Source organism: Corvus brachyrhynchos, unplaced genomic scaffold (genome assembly GCF_000691975.1).
Source record: "Corvus brachyrhynchos isolate BGI_N302 unplaced genomic scaffold, ASM69197v1 scaffold239, whole genome shotgun sequence".
In the NCBI taxonomy this organism is placed as follows: Eukaryota; Metazoa; Chordata; class Aves; order Passeriformes; family Corvidae; genus Corvus; species Corvus brachyrhynchos.
In genome coordinates, this window is record NW_008246057.1 from 4,068,749 (window position 1) to 4,077,916 (window position 9,168).

Below are 9,168 nucleotides of genomic sequence, written 5' to 3' on the forward strand. Positions count from 1 at the left end.
GCATGTAACATACTCCAGGGATTATTGAACAAATCTGTTGTCCAGCATATGGTTCACAGATTAAAAGGTTACTATTCTGCACTGTAGGGAATCTAACTCTTATTACATTAGCCTTTAGCTCTGTATTATGTTAGTCCTTGCAGTGCTTTATATGGCTGTAGCAATTTTGATGTGGTGCTTAATTGCTACATTTTGTATTGAAGAGAAGAGCAATGGGATTGTCCCTTTCAATAGGTACCACATTCACAGCACATGCTTTGCTTCCATCATGCAGGCTATGTTGTACCATACATTTCTCAGAGTACATTAGAAATGTATTGTAGCCCTCTGCCAAAGGTCTGTTTCATAGCTGCTTTAATGATAATTGTCCTTACCATTTATGGATGGCAACTGGTGCAGAAGTCACCAACTTCTCAGCACTGGCGAAACATTTTTGCACTCATAACAAAGTGCAAGCTAAAAGCTAAAATCCTTGGAGGAGTGAGTGAATTCACTTTCCTCTGGTAAAATTGCTGAAAGAAGCTCAGCTTCTCCAATGGTTCTCTAGATTTAGTACTAAAAGCTTGTTCTGGGTCTTTACAGCTGATGGTGTTACGTTTTTCTATTAAGCTTTTTGGACTGGGAATTATAGTCTGGTTCTCACCTCTGCTGTGAGCAGAGCATCTCTGCAAAGCATAGTCAGGGCACGGAGTGAAGCAGCATGGGTGGGAATGGAATTCTCAGGTTGGACCATCAAAACTTGAGACTGATGCTTCATTTGTTGGCAGAAAAGCAGAAATGCATAGTTGAGATGCTTGCAGGTTCATTTTTAGTAAGTGAGAGGGAAAGAATGAGGCTATTCTGACAACTTCTACTGTTGAAACTGAAGAGGAAATTTCAAAAGCAGCATTTAGGTGCTGCATTCAGGTAGATTAATCATTCAAACATCAGAAATTAAATGTTTTGGGTTTTTTGATTGTAATTTATATACTATGTTGATATAAATCCTATGGTTTTACCCATCCTGTAATGAAATGAAAAAAATGTCTTCACTGGTGATTCCACCATAAGAAATTTTTTGGGTCTGCCATGATTTTTTCTTTTCTCTACAGACAGGACAAAAGACAACAAAAAAAGACCATGTAATAAAAGCAGACACTGCTGAATTAATATTCACACTGCACACGTTTAAGTTTGCTGTGCAATTACTTTTGTTTTCTAAGCAAGGAGAATATACAAGTCTGTTGAGATCTATACTACGTGCAGTGATGTCCGAAATATATCACAAGGGTAATATTTGATTATATGAATATTAAAACCTGAGATTGGATTTAGAAATTTCAATTAAAGCACCACAAGTGAGTGGCATGGATTTGAAAGACTCTGAACACCTGCCATTTCTTCTAATTTGGCTCCAGAAAAATCTAAAAATATGAACTCTTGAATGCAGATTTAGAATGGTCAGTTGAGGTTGTGAAATTAAAATACTTTTTGCTAAAACCAGTACTCCTTAAATAGGATCTCATCTGCTACCACAAATACAAGCTCAGATGGAGTCACATCAGAATTACCCTTTTGGGTTTGTTTTGTAAGCAGTCCTGAGATGACTTTTGGTAATGTGGGTACATCTGTGCATGTAAGTCCAGGGAAGACTTTTATGCCACTTATTTCCCAGAAACACTTTTTTTTTTTTTTTTTTTTTTACGTAGGGCATGTGCTTAAAATTGTTACTAGTAAGGGCATTGTGCCCAGCAGTGACTGCAGCTAGAGTGTACTTATACGCACATATGCACGCTGCTATTCCTCATTGCTCATCATGGAGTTTTCCCTGAATGAATGTGGGATTGGTGCCAATAGGTTTTTAAGATTTGTGTGTGTGTGTGTGTGTGTGTGTGTGTGTTTCTGGGGCTGAAACAGGCTAATTAAGAATGAGAAGAAAGTGTATATTTAATGCAACATTGTTAAAGAAGGCTTCCACCATTTATTCCAACATTGGGTGTATCTGTTGGGGTCATCACAGGGGCTTTGAGAGCTCCTCCCTAACAGTGAAGCAGTGCCGGAGGCTGCTGTGGCTGTCTTGCTCTGTGTTTGGGCACTTCCACGCTGCCCCATGTGCCAGGGCCTTTCCAGCCTCACTTAACTTGCAGAAGAGTTTTTTCTCACTGAGTCTTTAACTGTGGGCTTTCTCATCTCTGCTGCCCTTTGTCCAACCTTGTGTCCCCAGCAATAAAGTCTGATATTGGTTATATCTTTTTCCATTTCTTTTCTTTTCGTTGCTGGATCCCTTGACAGCTGGTCATCTCAGTAGCTTAACTTGTGGTTAAATTAATTTTGTCTTTTGTGCATCATCTTGCCTTTCCAGAAGTGCGACCCATTCTCTAGGCTGTTAAGCTGTGCAAGAAAAACATTTTTAATGCAACATCTTCTAATTAAAATTGAAAAGCACAGAATGGTTTGGGTTGGAAGGGACCATAAAGGCCATCTAATTCCAACCCCTGCCATGGGCAGGTACACCTTCCACTAGACCAGGTTGCTCAAAGCCCCACCGAATCTGGCCTTGAACACTTTCAGGGATAGGGTGTCCACAGCTTCTCTGAGAAATTGTCCCAGTGCCTCACTGCCCTCACAGGAAGGAATTTGATCCTAATATCTAATCTAAAACTACCTTTCAAGATCCCATTATTCTAAGCATGCTGGCTGCTGGCTCTTGTGAGACTATTGTGTCTATAGTCCCATTGTTTGCTGCTGACCTTGGCTTAAACACAGGGGCTAGCTTGATCTTTTAATTTTTTTTTTAATGCTACATACATTTTGCAGGTCTCTTGATTTTAATGCGGACTGATTTCATTTTCTGGGATCCCAGAGAACTTATGTCAGGCATTAGAATACCCTGGAATATTAAACCTAATTTAAATTTAACTGAAATTGTCAGAATAAATGAATAATTGAACAAGGTATGCTTTGTGAAACACCTGGGGGATTTTCTTTCCCTGCTTTTATACTTACTAATTTGCAGACAGCACTTACCTGCATGGAGACTCTGGAGTGTCATTATTCTGCTGCAGGTAGTACTGGTGGATAACTGCAAATAGTCATTCTTCTTCCTCCTCTTCCCAAAAGCCCCAGTGGTCTCCACTTATAAAACAGGGATGGCAGTGGTGATTTTCTTTCATAAAAGTTCTGATGAAGAGGTAGGCACTTACATATTGAGTAAAGGCACTAAAGACAAGGTGAAAACGTTGACATTACTCTGCTTTTTGTTGCAGTGCAAAACATACAGGTGTTACAGACTTGAACCTATTTTGTCTGTGCTGGAAACTGATCTCTGTTTGGGGAAGAGGAGAAGGATGATAAAGACTTTTTTCCTTCCAGTGCTTTCATTTAGTTTTCAGCTCTGCCTATTACTTTTCAGTTTACCTCTCCAGTAAATTCAACCTACCTCTTCAATGGAATTAACTACAGGGTTCTGTCTGAAAAATTTACAGAATATTTTTTGCAGACTGATATAGAAGTTTGGTATTATTTTTTTGCCTGACACTTTTTTTCTTTTAATGAATAGATCCAGCTCTTTTACCATTTTTCTATTATGAAAAAGAAAACAATTTCCCTCCCCCATAATTTCATGTGAGACCTGTGAAGGACCCACATAAGTAGGTCAAATAACTGAATGTGAAAAGCACACTGGTTGTTGGCAAAGAGGTATCTGGTGCAGAGCAAATAAGTTGAAAAAAAAAAAAAAAAGAAATTTTTTCAATCTCACAGCAGATACTTGCAACAGTATTTCCACATGACCCAACAGGTGTGTGACAGTACTTTGGTAACTTAGGGAAGTGTATTTCTTTGTGTATCTTGGTGATCTTAATCCTCTAAAGGTATTTTTAATCCCTGACAAACACTGGTACATGTACTTTGCTTAATAGCTATAGAGTTTAGTCTGCTTGAACACTAAAAAAATCCCATGTTTTCTTAATTACCATAATTATTTGGTAATTCTTAAATCCTTTTCACATACCTTGCACATGGATAACACATGCTGGATGAGAGAACCTACTGGATGTATATAGTTATCTGTCAGACAGTACTAAATTCTGAGTGGTTTTGTTAACATAATATATTGATTGTAATAAGTGCCATTCACTATGTCATTTCAGTCTGTGCTGAAAGCATTTATAACACAATACATCATTACTGCTAAACAGGGAATTTGAAGGTTTAATTACAGTAGATAAGGGTATAGTGGCAGCTCCCCAGGTTGCCTCTCAGGTACTGATTTTGAAAAATCCGTTACAGACTAAGAGGTGATTCAGCAGCCTTTTCCTTGAAGAGCTCCACAGGACTTCAAAAGTAGAAGTACAGGAAAGAATATTCAACTGTTGATCTTAAATTGGAATCCTATAAAACATCAAACTGAATTGGCAGGCTTCAGTAAGATTCCAAGATCTACTCCTTAGATATTTTATCTTCTTAACCTGAAAGTAAAGGTATTTGTGTCCAAATAGACCTGTTTCATATCAGAAGCTGGTTGCTTGGTAAGAACTAATGAGCAGGAAGAGTCTTATTGATATCCAGTGCATAGAGAATAAAAGATGTGTGTGTACATTGTCATACAGGCACATCTCATCCCTGTTGGGAGAGGTGCAGATGATGTGCACAAACAGCAGCATTTTATAACTGATTAAAAATATTTTTTAAATTTCTTGGAAGACAACAATAGATATGACAAAGTGTTGCCTGCTGCCCTGCTGAAGTGATTCATCATGAAATAAATGATGAACTGTGTTTAATGGAATGATATCAGCCACAAAGTTTGTGTGTGTATATGTCTGTCACTATATGGGCTTTTAGAGGGTGGAAGAGTTTCTTTGATACTCCCTTGTATGAGTAGATAATAATGCATGGAGTAAGGTATTTAAATATACTTCTTTTTTTGGTGTAAATATCATGCTCACATTCTCTGTGATTTTTAAATGCAGAAGATGGAGCTAGGCTTAGTAATATTTGTGAGACATAATAGCTGTTACTATTTCAGTGACCAGCAGGATGTCCTGCTGGAGGGACTGCACAGAAACAGAGCAGAGCCTTGAGACAAGCTAATAGTGTTGGTTTGGGCACTGCCAGTCTGCAAAATGGCACAAGTTAGGTCATGAGGTACATTTTCAAAACAAAAATTGAAGGACAGTGGTATATGTGCTAAAGGGTCATGCAATTTTAAACAAGAGTGTGCAAAATTTTAAGAAGTTAAGTCAGTGAATAGATTTTTAGTGAATAAAAAGTTTACAATCAAGTTGAATTGGAGGAGAGAAGAGATTGTGAAGGAGCGGCACAAGACCTGACAGAACTAGTTTGGCAGGACAAGTTTGCCCTGTCACTATATGAGCTTACAGAGGGTGGCTGAGGTACTTCGGTTCTCCCTTTGTCACCTTAACAGGTGTTTTTCTAGGATTTTAATTTTCTAAGGAATCTAAAGGCCATAAGCTGACTAATGTGGTAGTCCTGGGACTGGTGCTGAATCATAGTGATGAAATGGATTTTTACAGCTTTTGTGATTAACTTGTCTAATGTCAAAGGTAAGGTTTGTTGTTATCCTTGCTCTGACCTTTCATTTTCATTATCCATAGCTAATGGAGATTTAGCATCTACAAAGTTTTTTCCAGCAAAAGCAATTCCCTTTGAAAAGGAGATCTATGGTCAGGTGTTTCATAATATCAATGCCACAGTTATTATTTTATATTACAGGAGTTCAGAAAGGTGACAATCAAATTTGTGTTTCAAAAAATCACAGCCTGGTTAAGGTTGGAAGGGACCTTTAAAGGTCATCTGGGCCAATCTAGCTACTCGAGCAGGGGATGTTAAAAAGCAAGGTAAGAGATTAGGCAGACATGATTAGAGATGTAGACAAGGAAGCAGCAGAGTTTCAAAAATGCCTGGTTCTCCAGACTGGCGTCCATGGTTGCTCTGAATGCAGCATTTGAGAGTGGAAAGGCAGAGTGCAGCTCTTCTTTCAGAGTGTTGTGTGCAGAACATGAAGCTGAGAAGTTGAACCACGTTATCCAACACGCTGATTATATGAGCCAGTGCTGCTACATTGCTCTGCAATGCTTATTTCAAACAAGTCTAACCAAGGGATATTTTCTCTTTGCTGCTCCTACAGTACCTTGCCACTGTCCCTGTTCCCCTTCCCTGGGCTTCATGTGGTGCTTAGCAGGGCCATAGTATCCCTCCCACCAGAGACCCTCCACACTTGGAGCACCTGCATCTGTGGCTCATTCCAGATATATCAACTTCTTCCCATTTGTTTTCTATTCCACTACTTTGGCATCTAATTTCCCACGATGCTCTTGCTCCCTCCTGCTGTTTCTGTAGGTTCATCTGCATGGATGGGTTGCCACATTTTAGCGTATCGGTGAAGCCACGGTAATTCTACAGGACCTTAGTGATGAAAGTGTCAACGTAGACTTTCATGATTAAATCCCTTTCTTAACGTAGCTGTAGATGTGTGGGACAGGCAGAAGCAAACTTGCTCTGTCTACAAGCCCACTTTGCTCTAGAATGTGTTCTCAAGCTTGTGTAGTCTATCTTTTGGTAAACTGAAGTTAACCTAATGTGCCTGGCCACTTTTCAGCAGTGGTAATAACAATAGGAGTTTCCTGTGCTTCTTGTTTCTTCAGTGCCTCTGAATTCTCAGAAATGCCAGATGTGGTACAATTGATGAGTTCAAGCTGCAAACAAAAGACTAAAGAGGAAGGTGTGTACATCTGCAGATTAAAAACAGTTAATGACAATAGTACTATTATATTAATTCCATTTCAGATCTCTGTAAAGAGAGCCTTAGATTTATTCATTAATTTTACAGGAATTATAAATTGTGTCCAAAAAGGCTGAAATCCTTAGACAGAAACTTTGTTGGAGTGGACTTAGTATGACAGGTGGGCTGGAGCAGCATCTTGTGAAAGATGGGGACACTCAGAGCAGTGATGGCACCTTATCAACAAGCATTTATTTTCCCTGAGAGCTACAAAGCCTGGTGTGGTGGGCTGCTTCTCTGCTGCTGAAGATGCTAACCTAGGAAACTTGAAATGAACAATATTAAAAATCTTTCTATATATATGCAATTCAGTTACTTTGTGTGGCTTTGTAATTGCATGTATTTATTTGCTTTCTAAGATACAGTACTTGCTTAAAAATTCCAAAGATGCACATGTGTTTTAAATTTTCTTGACATTTTAGAAAATAAGCTAGAATTGCACAACTTTGTCACTGAAATGGTATTCCCTGCAGGACTTGCAGTATTCGCTGTGATTGTATAATATCACAACTTAACTTTTTTCTGCCATGTAGGTTTATTCCATTGTCAGGAAGAACTTGAAAAGATTCATGTTATATGGATATACAGGCAGGGCTGCACAGACTGGTATAAAAAATGGGCATACTAAAATAGGTGAACATAAGCAAATATATTTAGTAGTTGTCACAATCTATGTTAGTGCCCTTTTAAATTTTTGAAATTAGGTTGCTGTGCCATAATAACTATGAACATCGTTGCCCAACACCCGAGCTTTGGTAGCTTAGCATTTGGATTTGCAGAATCTAAATTTCCCTGGTTTGTTTTCCATAGAAATGAAATATGTTATTTATTTATGGATAAACAGTAAGCTTCTATTTGAAAATATATAACCTGTGAGTGCAATAAGCAACCAAAAGGAATGAGGGGGGCAAAAGGTGCCTGTTTGTATGGATTAGGCAGTAGACATTTACATACTTTTATGTGATTCTTTATTATTTGCTCTTTTTGACTTTATAGACACTACATTATCCATTGCTGCTGACAACTGGCAATTTCTGGCTTCCCAGTAGAATTGGATTTTGAGACAATTTAGATGTGTGGAGTTAAATGTGGCTTCCTGAAGCCTTGTCTGGTGGAAGTAAATAGGAGTTTCATAGTAGGTGTCAGAAGGCCAACACTTGACATTTATTGTTATTTTTCCTATGCTTAGGAAGAAAAAGAAAGGTATATTGGGAGATCAGAGACTGTATCACTTTGGTGGCTGAAAGAGTGCAGTACTATGTAAGTTTTGACAGGCAGTTAGCAATTTAATATAGAGTGCCTTAAGAAGCAAGGACACATTAACGTTGACGTTTTGATGTCTCTCCTTTGTGAATCTTCCCTCCCTAAGAATCACGCCCTTGTTGGGATCTCAGAGTGTGCTGCTCTTTCACAGGAGATGAGCCTGGATGAGTCACTGCAGTTGCTAACAGGCGGGCAGAGACAGAGCCTGGCTCAAACCCAAACTGGGTCCTCAGTCCCAACAGGTTCACTTTGGAGGTCCTGTCCTGCTGCACCACGACAAATGGCTGCACTGGGGAAGAGGAGCTGAGGAAGGGAGCTGGGAGAGTCTAAATGCCTTGTGGGTGAGGGGGTAACATCCAGCCATAGTCACGGTCAGTTACGGGTGGTAGTGTCTTAAATGGCATCTCAGCAGATTGCCCATCACGGGTTATTGATTTGAAGTAAGAGGTGGAATATGCTTGGGAACCACTAACATTTCCGAGGCCAGCACATCCAGGCATTAGGACAACAAGGGGACATTAAAGCAAGCTGCATATTAACCAGGGATGAAAAAAAATAAGCTTTGACATTCTTGATGGTTATTCCTGTGTGATAGCCTGTTGGCTGCAAAGTGTTCGAGGGCTTGAATATTCAGTATTTCAGCATAAATTAATAGAAGAATTTACAGCATCAACAAAAGTACTCGTGTTTCCTTGAGCATTTATTTAGCTCCCGCAGAGAACATGGGCACAAAGTCTGTGTTCATTTGATCGCTGTGAAAAATGGTAGAAGGCTTCTTTTCTCCCCCCCTTTTCATTTTGCTCAGTTCAATTTTTTATGAGTTATTGTTTGTGTGGAATGATTGATTCCATTTAGAAAGAGGTAGAACATTCTGTCAAATGCTCCTGTTGGGTGCAGATTCACATCCCTGCAGTGAATCTAGTGGTAGGGCATTTCAAAGCAATCATTTTCTGGTTAAGACAAAAGTAATGCCATAGAGAGGAGTTTGTGCACTTCAGTGGCACTGAAGTAAAACTGCAAAACCTAAAACCAGGAGGATGCAAGTGTCACTTGCAGCAAGCTGGATGCCATAGATTAGTTCTGTATGACCTTTAACAGGACTGAAAATGTATTTGATTTTG

At 39.1% G+C, this 9,168-nt stretch overlaps 1 protein-coding gene across 2 annotated transcripts in view; it reads left to right on the plus strand.

The window, feature by feature from the left end:
- SLC2A13 (solute carrier family 2 member 13) overlaps positions 1-9,168 on the plus strand; it is a 142,992-nt gene that overhangs the window by 89,750 nt on the left and 44,074 nt on the right. The gene's annotated exons all lie outside the window — the stretch shown is intronic.